This window comes from Aotus nancymaae, unplaced genomic scaffold (assembly GCF_030222135.1).
Source record: "Aotus nancymaae isolate 86718 unplaced genomic scaffold, 86718_ANA_hifiasm-v0.15.2.pri h1tg000016l, whole genome shotgun sequence".
Taxonomy (NCBI): domain Eukaryota; kingdom Metazoa; phylum Chordata; class Mammalia; order Primates; family Aotidae; genus Aotus; species Aotus nancymaae.
In genome coordinates this window covers 53,280,069-53,293,937 of record NW_026988428.1, presented here as the reverse complement: position 1 = coordinate 53,293,937, position 13,869 = coordinate 53,280,069, and positions in this window count along the sequence as shown.

Here is a 13,869-nt window from a genome sequence, read left to right as displayed (position 1 = left end):
TAGCAATGATCTCTTGGCTCTGCCTTCAAAATATATCCAGAATCTGACCAATTCTCTCTATTCCACCACTTCCTTCATAAACCAAGCAAGGATACTTGTGACCCTGTATATATGCATGCATCTGTACCAATTGTTTGAATATTAAAACATTTCTGTCTAGATTGCTAAAGACTATCTTAATAAAACTTAGCCCAACAGCAACTACAGAGGTGGCTACCCAACCTCAAAGCAGTTCTGGACCAGATGCAGGTTCCCACCCTCCCAGCCCAGGGCAGCTGAGCAGACCCAGAGGCAGCTGCCATATCATCCAGCAATAAGAACATGGATGGTGCCTTTCTGCTGCTCAGTAGCAGCCCAGCGTTTGTGGAGGTGACACAGGCTGTGCAGCAGGTGATGTCGGGACACAGTGGAGCTGAGATGCAAAATTTCTGAGTCCGGGGGCTAGAGAATTCCCTAGCACCAGGGGCAAAGCTAGCTATGGAGTACAGGAAATTTCCCCAGACACCTTCCAGCTGCAACCAAATGCTGGGTGTCAAGGACCTAATGACCTCGTCAATATAATAAGCCTGTCAATGAAAGGGTATGAGGGGCTCCCTGTGTCAAGTTGTGGCTCAAACAGAGACATCATTTAGCTAGAGACAGCCACACCAAACAAAAATCCTATCAACAATTCCTAGAAATCTGAAAATGTTTTAGAGAGTATTAAAATGATTTTGTAACCTATTTTTGCTAAAATGTATTTCACTGGGTAAGCAATTTGAGAACTAGATCATTTTAGAAGATAAGTCTGACTCTATACATATATATGTGTTTATGTATGATTTTGACTTATATATTGAGTTTAAATATTTTATATTCTGTATTTTGGTTCTCTGCTTCCACGCTTTCTTCCACTTCTACAATTCATAGAGCAGCCACAATATTTTTTTAAATCACTAATCAAACTACACGACACCTCTTCTTAAAATCCTCTTCTGCCTTTTTTTTTTTTTTATTTCATTTTTGGAGACAGTCTCACTCTGTCACCCAAGCTGGAGGGCACAATCTCAGCTCACTGCAACCTCTGCCTCCCAGGTCAAGGGATTCTCATGCCTCAGCCTCCTGAGTACCTGAGATTACAGGTGTGCACCACCATGCCTGGCTAATCTTTTGTATTTTTAGTAGAGCCAGGGTCTTACTGTGTTGCCCAGGCTGGTCTCAAACTCCTGAGCTAAGGCAGTCTGCCCACCTCGGCCTTCCAAAGTGCTAGGAATACAGTTGTGAGCCACCGTGCCCAGACCTTTTTAATTTTCTTAAAATGCAAACCAAAATCCTTACCAAGGCCCACAGGCCACTGCATCTCATTCTTAGCACTCTTCTCCTCAGCAGCTCCCACACTTTACCATACTGGCCTTTCTGCTCTTTGAGAAAGAGGCATATGGCTCTTGCATTATGATTTGCTTCTACCTGGAGTGTTTTCCCTCAGAAAATCTCATTGAATCTCCCATGTCATTATTTAGTCTCTGCTCGAGTGTCTCCTCATGAGGAAGTATAGTGTTGTAATTATGAAAACAGACCCAGAGGTCGGGCGCGGTGGCTCACGCTTGTAATCCCAGCACTTTGGGAGGCCGAGGTGGGTGAATCATCGAGACCATCCCGGTCAACATGGTGAAACCCCGTCTCTACCAAAAATACAAAAAAATTAGCTGGGCATGGTGGCGTGTGCCTGTAATCCCAGCTACTCAGGAGGCTGAGGCAGGAGAATTGCCTGAACCCAGGAGGCGGAGGTTGCGGTGAGCCGAGATCGCGCCATTGCACTCCAGCCTGGGTAACAAGAGCGAAACTCCGTCTCAAAAAAAAAAAAAAAAAATAAGAGACCCAGAAGCCAGACTCCCTAGGTTTTAATTTCAATGTTAACATTTAGCATCTGTAAGGCCTTGACACAATTAACTTCTCTGTGCCTCCGTTTCCCCATATATAAACTCAGAATGATTATAGTATCTATCTCATAAATTTGTTGTGAAGATTAAGTGAGTTAATGTATATAAAGGGCTTAAAAGAGTATAATTCCTTGGCCCAGGACAAACACTTGAAATAAAGGATTTCGTTTATTTCAAAAAAGGCAAAAGACAAAAGGCAAAAAAAAAAAAAAAAAAAAAAGGGATTGCTTTCAGACAAATTGGCTTCTTAGTAAATAGCTGATTCAATGCATTACTCTTCTTCTCTAGGACAGAGATAAAAGAACTTGGCAACATGGATCTGATCTCTTAAAACCTCTGCAGCAGAAACCCTTATATCTGCCCGCTCCCAGTCGCTTTTCCTGATCCTTTGACACCTTTAACAGATACTTGCCTGTCTTCAAATATTGTCATGTGTAAAATACCACAATGTGTAAAAATGAAACATTTTGCATACAGAGATTTCTGGTTGTACATGTCTGTTATTTATTCATTCAGTAACATATTGAATGTCTGCCACGTCTGACATTTACCATCTGGCAAAAATAACTAGGTGTGTCTATTTTCTTTAAGGAGGAACAGAAATTGATAGCCAGGGTACACGCTGATTCTGCTGGTAAGTAATCAGAGATGGAAAGTATCAGGTAAGAAAAACTAGAATGCATGCCAGAATTGTAGAAGAGATACTTTCGTCTCAAAACCAAAATCAAAACATACTGCTAGTTACTAAGCAGGCATGGAAAGACAGTGGAAGACCCAGAATTTTGCACATACAGCTTTGCTGACAGCTGGACGAGAAAATAGAACACTGTCCTTAGAACTGTCACTTTTCCCTGCTTTATCACCATACCATGGTTTTATTCTACAATTCCTTATTGTTTGCATCTTAGCTCAAGACTCTCTCTAAAGAAAATTATTGTTGCCCTTGCCCACGGACGTTTCTAAATATCCCTGGCCAAAATGTTCTGACACGTAAGTGTGTCTCAGAACCGACAGTTTCCCAGCAGCTTAAGGAAATGACCTTAGCTCCTAAAGAAAGTCTAACTCGCAGAAAAGTTAATCGCTGAATGAACATAGGGCAGCGCTTTCTCCCCTCCACTACCTGGATTCATTTTCTTGTTGTTACTGTTGTTGTTTAGTGACTTGGCATTTCTGGAGCCAGAAGTTTTCCCTTTGATAATAAATCAATTGTAGATAAAGAAGAAAGAATGAAAAGATATCTACATCTCCTGGGGCTTCCACTCCCAACTTTTGTTATTTTCAGCATGGAAGGTAGAGGCAGAATTGTAGTTAGTGTCTCCAAGGACCAGTGCATTAAATAACCATAACAAATCCTACAGGCTGTTTAAGAGGAAACCCAAGGGCCGTGCTCTTCCCATGATCTTTATGCACAATTCTCATCAATGGTGATGGGAATTTCCCCACAGACCTAGAAAGGATGTGACTCTTAATTACACCCCTTGATAATCACACAGATTCAAGTTTAAGTTCATGAAAATCTTAATCAGTCTTTAACTTCAGATCAAAATATTACATCAGAGCCCACTTTCATTTTACGTTATTTACATCTTCATGAATACTCTTTTCAAGAGGTGTTCCAGTTCTCATGAAGATTTTCTTGGCTGTCCCATATGGCACTCCTTCCTCCACTCCAATGCTCCCTGGGGTAGTTGGAATGAAGCTGTTACCTTACCCTGAGTTTATCTTAATTATTTGAAGGAATAAAAATATTAAATCTGGATTGCCACATACTACTGGATTACTTCAGTGTATATTGAAAAAGTGGAGGCTAAAACAGTTGTCTATAAAATTGAAGTTAAGATATTCAGTACTTCAAAAGGCTTCTCTTATTTGCCATTGGTTGTTGAAGAAAATTCACATTCTTTACACATGATAGTTAAAAGGCTGTTTGTGGTTTGATTCCAATACACCTTTCCTGCCTCATTTTCTAACCCCACCCACAACACCTGATGAAGCTTCAGGTTTATTGAATGCTTCACTCACATTCTGCAAGTTGCTGAGACTGAAATTCTGTGCTTTCTCTATCTACCACAAACTATTGCATTTACAAAGCCTTCTCAGATCCTCCACCTAAATCACTCCTTTTTTATCCCCACAACGTTTACCTCTATTTATTGGTTATTTCATAATAACTGGTATCATAGATTTTGAATACCCTAGACATCTCGTTCCACTAGATTGTAACTTCTTCCTCCCAAAGTATGTATCCTGGTGCTTGCCTAAAATAGATGGTGATAGCAGCCTGATAGTTACCACCCCAAAATCCATTCTTCTTTTTCCTTCATAGAAACAGTTTTAGCTGGGCACGTGAACATCCAGCTAGAGATTATACATTCCCAGCAGCTGTGCCAGTAAGTTATGGTCATGTGCTGAATTTGGGGCTCAATGTACTGTGAGCAGAAGCTCATGGACCACTTTCAATTCTTGATTAAAAAACCCTGAGTTTGTGTGTCTCTACCTTTTGCACCTCCCATGGACTGAGCACATGTATGATGGAAATCCAGCTTTGACCAGGCTGATGAAGACAGAACCTGTGGAGTAAAAAGATGGCAGTAAGCTGGCATGGCAAATCACTTTGTGCAACAGTGCCATGCAAGCCTGGCTTCCTAATTTTAGCCAGTTACACAAATGAGAATAAACATCTACTTTATTTTGACAGGTTTGTTTGGCTTAGTTTTTGACTGCTTGTTTGCATGTTTTCTTAACTATACTACAGTTTGGCCTCTATCCTGATTAATAGAAATGCTTAATTATCAAATGCAAAGGTAACCCACAGAATGGCACACGATGTTTTCCATTTCATATTCTATAAAAATTCATCTCTAGAATGTATTAAAAAGCTCTTAGAAATTAGTAAGAAAAATGTGGGCACCCAAATAGAAATAATTGACAAGCAACATGAAAAAAGTACATCACAAAAAAGAGAACCCAAAAAGCCAACACACATATCCAAAGGTACTCAAGCTCACTAGTAATCTAAATGCAAATGAAAAGCACAATGTAATGCCATTACACACCAGCAGAATGGTTGAACGGAAAAAGATGAAGGCAAGTGTTGAAAAGGATGAGGAGCAACTGGAACTTCAACTACCACAAGTGGGAGAGTATATTGTCATAACCACTCTGAAAAACTGTTTGGCAGGGTCTTGTAAAACAAAATACAACAAATGCTATGACTTAGCAGTTCCACTTTAGGTCCATACGCCAAAGACTTATATAAAAATTTTTATGGTATCACTGTTATTATAGGCCCAAACTGGAAGCAACCCAAATGTCCATCTACAGTAAAATGGATATGTAAATAACAATGTATTTACACGATGGACTACTACAGAACAAAGAGAAAGAATAATTTATAACTACTCACAGTAACATCCATATATCTCACAGACACAATTTTGAGCAAATCAAAACCATATCTTTATGGTTCCATTTATATAAAAAACAGCCAACATGACTCTTTGGTGTTTGTAAGTCAGGACGTCGTTTATCATCAGAGGCAAAGGGATAGGAGCTGGAAGGCGGCATGAGGAAGCTTCTGGGTCTCTGCAAATGTTCTGTTTTTTGAACTGTGTGCTAATTACATAAGTGTATTCACCTGGGGAAAATTCATGAACTGTACGTTATAATTTGCGCACTTTTTTATATGCATGGTTCCCTTTAATAAAATTCAAAATAATTTAACCATCAAAATACTTTAAAGAGAAGAAAAGAATGAAAAGTAAAAAGTGAATTTCTGGCTAGGCTCAGAGGCTCACACCTGTAATTTCAGCACTTTGGAAGGCCAAGGTGGGCAAATTGCTTGAGTCTAGGAGTTTGAGACCAGCCTGGGCAACATGACGAAACCCTGTCTCTGCTAAAAATACAAAAATGAGCCAGACATAATGGCTCGCACCTGTAGTCCCAGGCTAGTTGGGTGGGTTAGGTGGGAGGACTGCTTGAATTTGGGAGGCTGAGGTTGCAATGAGCCAAGATCGTGACACTGCTCTCCATCCTGGGAGACACAGCAAGACTCTGTCTCAAAACAATAATAACAAGAAAGAATCACTTAAAACTAATCAACATTAATAAAAATTTACTTTCTCAATTGTGTGGTAAATGCACTGAAAATTTTTAGATTAATTGACTATGTAAAGACCCTATAAAATTTGTACATCATTTTAAAATAGATTTATCTCCTTACGTGTCATGGTCTGTTAGATGTATAGCTCCATGCTGGAGTGTGAATACGATCATTCATTTAACGATTATTTATGTAGCAACTGCTCTGTGCCAGGCATTGTGATAAAACCTGGGGATACAAATTATAAACCAAGTCACCACAAGGTGCCCACAGACTAAGACATTTACCAAAAAATGCCTGCAAAGACATGTTACATGATAATGGTTACATGCAGGGACTTTGGTGTCAGGCAGCCCTGGCTTCTCTTCCACTTAGTCATGGGACCCTGAACAAGTTCCCCTGAGCCTCAATTTACTTAACATACTGAGTAAATTAAGTATTCTATTACTTATTTTATATTAATATATATACTATATGGTTTGCTATATATTATATATAATATACATATACTCATTATTATACTGTGTGTGTGTGTATATATATATATATATATATATATATATATAGTTATTTTGAGGTATTGAGAATTTGTGTTCAGCACAGTGCCTGGAACATAGTAAATGCTCAATAAATCTTAACTATGATAATTACGATTACTATCATTATTATTCTTTCAGCAGCAGCAGCAGTAGTATGGTAGTGTCAATTAAAGGGCAGGAAACAGATTCTTTAACAGAGAGGGCAATAGGGACCAATGAAAAGGAAAGAACCAGCGAATTTATTCTAGAGGGTCCTAAAATAACTACCATGACTACATGGGAAAACAATAAAGAATAGGCCCCATCTTCTACCAAAAATGTTAACTCCCAGCCTTCAGCTCATAGGGTACCACTCCCTCTTCGAGTCATGTCTAATTTCGCAAACAACATGAATATCTTAGAGCTCAGTACTTTAAGTCAGGAAAGGAGATAAAAAGAGGGGCTATCAAACTCTTCTCTGATTCTCTGATACTCCGCTGCTTTATAGCAGAGGCTACAAAGGTACATTCAGAGGTTAAGCAATTTAGAACCAGAGAATCATTAGAAAACTGAGAGTGAGCCTGAGAAGGATTTTTAGCCCAAAATGGTAAGCTACGCCTTTAGTTGATCCCCTTATCTTTGAAATAACCAAACAAAAAAATGTTAAATCACACTTAATCTACTGCAGCCTGGGTAAACAAGAAAGACTTATCAGTGGGAAAGAAATTTTGAGAAATTCCTGGAAAAGATAAAGAGCATAGAATGGAGTTGCTGGGAAAACCAATCAGAGCTAAGACCTATTACCCAGATTCACTCAGAAGGAGGTATAGAGTGGCTAAACAAGGAGCTTTGCAACAAAAGTCAGGAAGTATCTAAAGTTCAGAGATGGTAGCAGCTGGGAACAGAAGCCAGAGCAGACAGCAATTTATGGACGTTGCAGAGCTTTAGTAGTTCTGTGCTGATCTGCAGACAAGGATTGGCATTGTAAGTAACTGTGAATCTAGTGCCTAAGACTTCTAGGGATGCCAGTGGTACTTTGGGTCCTCAGATAACTTGGGTTACCACAGGTGATAGAAAAAGAAGAGGGTTGCAGTTGAACATTTGAATTAAAGTTTTATTCAACACCCTTTGAAGTTTCTTAACATTTGTGCAATTTACATTTATAATTATATGAATATACTTTTTTGACAGATCACTATTTTGGAGTTCTCTAAAGGGCCTAACTTGACATGCACTGTAAACATTTTTTTTTTAAATCATCCAGATACAGAATTCAACTTACAATATTTCCATTTTAGGTAGAACTACTCGAAAGCAGAAATGATTTTCTAGTATGGCTTTTGTCTTTGTAGCTGAATAGTATTACCCTGGCTTTGGGAGAGAAGGTGAACTCGTTACAAGAATGGAACTAAGTTTTTCAGAACATTGCAGTAGCTGCAGAAATGTGTGTTGTAATGTAGGCAAGGTACAGAGAAACATATAGAAAGCTTAATCTAGAATGCTGGAATAGCAAATATGGTAAATATAACTAAGAAACAAGGGAGAACGTATCAAATTTAAATGAAATTTTTGACATTTGAATAAAAGATTTCCTGTGTGGTTATTCAAAATAAAATTATTCTGCCCTAGAATTCCTTTTGTAAATTACCCTTTAAACCAATGTATTTTATTGGGGAAAAAAATGTAATTCTTTTCTTTTTTCAGCCTTTTGTTATAGAAAAATTCAAACATATACAAAAGTGGAGAGATTAGCATAATGAACTGTACATATGAAACACCCCCGTCAATCATGATCACTTTAGGGCCAATCCTTTTTCCTCTTTTCCCGTCGCATGTTTTTCTATCTCCTTCTCTGTATATTTTGAATGAATTCTAGATGTCACACACTTCAATTTGTAAATATTTTATAACATACCAAAACCATCTACAACTTCTTAATGTCATCAGTATGCTCCAAAATTTATTACTGCCAGAGCCAGATTAATGCCTATCCTTAGTGCTTATTAGAAATACTAATAGAAAAGAAGAGCTTATATATATTTAATAAAGCTTTAAGATAACAACAAGGCGGTTAGACTAGAAACAGGATATAGAGAGTTCAGACTCGAGGAGACTATATGGAGTGGCTAAACAAGGGGTTTTGACTTGCTAAAAATAAATCCTGTTAAAGGCAAGAAAGGTAAAAATAAAACAAATACATAAAACAGGCAGTGGAAAAATCACAGAATTAAGTTGAATCATCTCATCAACTAAAGAGAGACACCTCTTGAAATGTGTACTATAGGGATTCTAGCAAATTAAACTTAAATATAATTTTGGTCTTTTGTCAGTTTTAGGTAAAGTAGTCAAGCCTATTTATTTACTTCTACTTTTAAAATTCAAGTCAAATTCAAAGTATGGTACCCTTAGACCTATTAGATGCCTATATAAATGGAACCACTTACTTTTTTACTCAAAAAAGAAAAAGAAAAATCTTTGTCATTGGTTTTTTTCTTAGAATTATGTGATTTATATTATCTACCTTTTACAACTACTAATTGGTATCATTATCATAAAATAAATTCTTATATCAATAATTAGCTCCATAAAGACATTCCTTAAACCCTAAATCCAACAGAACTGTGAATTTATTTGTAAAATCGTAGCATGAATTCTAGTCATATTTCTTGCCTTTTAATTCAATTTATCAGCTGTTCACTCAACTACACTTTTCTTATCACAGTAATGAAATATAAAGATGAATGTAAAAAAAAAAAAAAACTATTGCTAGAGAAAATTGTAGTCTAAGCAATAATGGAAGGTTAAAAGTAACAAAGCAGAACCTGACAAGGGCCAGATCAGCTGTTGTGAAAACAAAAAGCTATGTGAACATTTTTGGTGCAAGAATAGCTTTAGAGATTAAGACCAAAGAATGGAAAGATGGGTCTTGAATGATGGACACTATTTCAACAGGCAGAGATGGGCAAGGAGGGTAACCAAGCAGAATAAATGGCATTGATTCATTAATTCATATATTTATCAAGCGAGGAATGGTGCTGTTAAATATTGGAAACATAAGAGTAAACAAGATATAAAATGTCCCTGGCCTCATGAAAGAGGACAAGCAACAAGCAGCTAAACATTTTTTTTTAATCACAAGATGATTTCAGGTAGAAATAAGTGATGAAGACATTGAACAGGGTGGTGTGAGAGACTGGGAAGGAAGGTGTTAATGAGCAATTCCTTAGGTGGAATGAAGTAGGAAAGGCTCTCTGAATAAGTATAATTTGAGTTGAAGCCCCTAGGACAAGAGGTTGCCACGGGAAGGCAATGAGACATGCACATGCTGAAGCAGGTCTTGGCGGTGGAACAGGACAAAGGCCAGCTGCCCGAGTGTAGAGTGCGTGGAGAGTCACAGCACAAAAGGCCTCCACTTACTCTAGATGCAATAGGGAGCCATTGAAAGGCCGCAGCAGGGATTGCCATCATTTAATTTTTAATTATATATATGTATAATTAGAATTATATTGTAATTTTTAATACAATTTAATATATGAGATATATATGATACAGGTACAATATTTATGATATAGGCATATGTATATATAATATATACATACATTATATATGCATTATATATACATATATAATGTATATGTATTATATATGTTATATATGTATATACATGCATTGAATATATACATATATAATATATTATATACACATACATATATTATATATTATATATATTATATAATAGTATTAATATGCTATATAATATATAACATATATAATAAATATATAATATATAATACATATAATATATATTATATATGTATGTATATATTATATGTATTATATATTATACATGTATATACATACAGACATTGAAAGGCTGCAGCAGGGATTGCCATCACTTAATTTTTAATTATATATATGTATAATTAAAATTATATTGTAATTTTTAATATAATTTAATATATGAGATATGATACAGGTACAATATTTATGATATAGGCATATGTATATATAATATATACATACATTATATATGCATTAGATATACATATATGTATTATATATGTATGTATATATACACATATATATTATATATTTATTATATATACATATAGATATTCATACATATGTCTACATATGTAATATATATGAGATACATATTTTAAAGCTTATTCTGGCAGCCAATGGCAAAAGGGAAAAGAAAGGGTATTTCTAGAGAACAGCAAGAGGGGTAAGATTTAGTCTGTATAATAAATGACAAAAGAAGGGAGATTAATGGATTCAGAAGGCAGATTAGTGAATATCAAAATGAGGAATCTGAATTTAACTAAGAAGGAAAGAGAACACCTTGGAGCTTTTTAAAGAGAAAACATGGTTGTAGCTTCACTTTTATGAAGCTTTCATTACTACTATGTTGAATGAGTGAGAAAAAAGGTATGAAGATCAGCTCGGAGTTCACTGCAGTAGCCCAGGCGACAGTTAATGAAGGCCTGGACTAAAGAGAGTGTAAAAGAGACAGATGTACAGGACATTGTGCTAGAGAAAATCTATGATATTTGGAGACTGATTTATTAAGAAGGCCAGGGACAATTTAAGGGATGAGATAAAGTAACTATAATTCAACACTGGGTTTCACCATCGAAAGGATGAGAAGGTGACTACTAGAAAATATAGAAAATCTGGTTTTTGCTAGTTAAGCATGCTCGCCAGCAGAATCTTTACAGTAGGTATTGAGCTAGAGGAATCAACATATGTGTGTGGAGCAGCATCTAGACAGACAACTCAGAGGAAACCACAGAAAGAGATGGCCTGTGAGATGGTCAGAAAGGGCAGAACACCCTGGAAAGTAGATCACTGAAGCCCTAAAAGAACTTCCCAAAGGATGAGAGTGATCAGTAGTATTAAGTACAGAGATCATTAAGTCATTGTGTTCAGTTTCAAATTATGTTTTAAGGTGATTCAAAACACTGACTAGACTCGGGTATATGTAAATCAAGAGATGTTCTAGACAGGCTTCATCGTAGTCTATGTGCAGGTATGGACAAACTGCTGTCAAACCTTTGAGAATTTCCATGTTAAATTCATTGGATGTATGTTGGAGGACAAAGGTAGTCTTGGTGCCTTTCAGATGTTGAAGCACTTTGTCACAGCTCAGAGTCTACAGCCTCTTCCCAAAGCGTCTTCCAGTTTTCAGAGCCTTAAATTCCTTTTTGGCTGAATTCATATGTGACTTGTTAATTGAAGAGTTTAAATTTCTTGGATTGCATGCATAAAACAAACTTACTAATTGAGGAGTTTAAATTTGATAGACTGTATGCAATAGCCACAAAGAACCTGTATGGGGTGAGGGGTCATTCCCATTGTCCCAAGGGCACAATACAACTGTTTCTTCTCTCTGTTGTCACAATCAACAGATTGATTTTTCTGCAAGCATTTCCTATGTATATACTATATTAAATTTCTTCTCCAGATTGGGTAGAAAATCTCTGGACTTCCAAAAAGTTTGTCTACTTAAAAATTCCAATAATATATCAGATGGAAAAGTTTTACTCCCCTATCACTGGAAAGGCTGTGGCCCAAAAGATTTGAAGTGAATGGGTGGGGTGGGAGTAGTCTGTTCTTTTTATCTCTCTCTCCTTCTTTCACCTTGGAGGAACAGCCTATTACTAGAACATCTCTTCCCTCTTCCTTTTTGACCCCCTGGGTATTAGGAAGAGAAGAGGGAATAAAAGAGCTGGTAGAAAATATATTATGTAACTGGTACCCAATATGTTTCCATCTGTTTTTAGTGGCTTGTGCCAATGTCATGCTCTCTACCCACAAGATGTGTGTGAATTTTTCTTGGGATGACGTTAGTAGCATCATTATTACATTACTAAGCACCCTGTCAGTGAGGGGATTCCTAATCTCCATTTATTTTTTGCCAGTGGCCATGCCTTCACTGTCTCTACTAGTTATGCTATATAACAAATTACCACAATGTAATGGTTTAAAACAGGAAACATTTATCTTGCAGTTTCTGAGGTTCAGAAATTTAGGCATGGTGCAACTGGATCCTCTGATGCAGGCTCTCTTACCAGTCTCAAACAAGGTGTCAGCCAGGGTCTCTCACGAGGCTTAAACAAGTCTCATTTAAACACTTGACTAGGAAAGGATTTACTTCTGAGCTCATGTGGTTGTGGGCAAAAGTCAGGTTCTTGAAACCTATTGGACTGAGGACCACAGTTTCACCGATTATTGGCCAGAGGCCACCTGCAATTCCTTGCTGCAAGTGCCACCCAACAGGGCTGCTTGCTTCATTAAAGCCTCAAGCCAAGAAAGCAATGGAGAGAGTTTGCTAGCAAGGTGCAAATTATGATCTTGATAATGAAATACTGGGGGGGACATTCCATCATCTTTATTATATTCTGTTGGATAAAAGAGAGTAACACAGGAAGCCGAGGTCATAAGGGGCCATCTTAGACCCCAACCTGCAAGAGTCTCCTGTGGGTAAGCCTGGACCACTCCTATCTGCCTACCCTGGTCTCTGTCTTCTTCACGTCGTTCCTCATGTGGAGCTTCAAAAGAACTAAAGTCCTCTTCTGCATCCTGCAATGGCCACAGAGAACCTGTATGGGGTGAGGGGTCATTCCCATTTTCCCCGGGGCACTGTACAACTGTTTCTTCTCTCTGCTGTCACAATCAATTCCAGCAAGCCTCCTACCTTCTCCAAATGACAACCCAACACTAGAGTTTATATTCATGTACTTCTTGCAGATTCTAGGGAACCCAAGTAAAGCCTTGCCAAAAAGTAGCCCACCCCCTTCATCTGAGAGGAACTATAAGTTCTGCAAGTTAGGAAACGTCCTTCAGAGCAAGTGATGGCAGTCTCGATACTTTACAGGCATCCCTAAGCTTCATGAATGCTTCAGTTAGACTAGCCTCATAGGGAATAGGAGGAAAAAACTACAGAACTTCCCACCAATCTGATGATGCTTGCCTTTAACCACTATACCTTGTCCCAGTCTTCTTGTACAAGCACAGAAAGTGGAGGAAGGTTTGAGACTGTGACTGACGGTCAGAGGTTTTGTCATCTATTGTAAATGCTAGGGGGCTCGGGGTAAAGAGAATATGTTTTCCCTTGCTCTACTGGACATGGTGGTAGTAATACTCTTTGACCGCAGAAGTTGAGCCTATTGCTAATTCTGAGAAAAGTCTCCCTAAGCATCCTCTCATATGTGCAAGTCTAAGAAGAACCCTAGGTTTTAGGCTATTAGAGCCTCCCTTACACCATTAACCTGTAATCCTGGACCCTTGTAGCCAATCTCAGGACTGGTCCCATAGTCTTACCTTA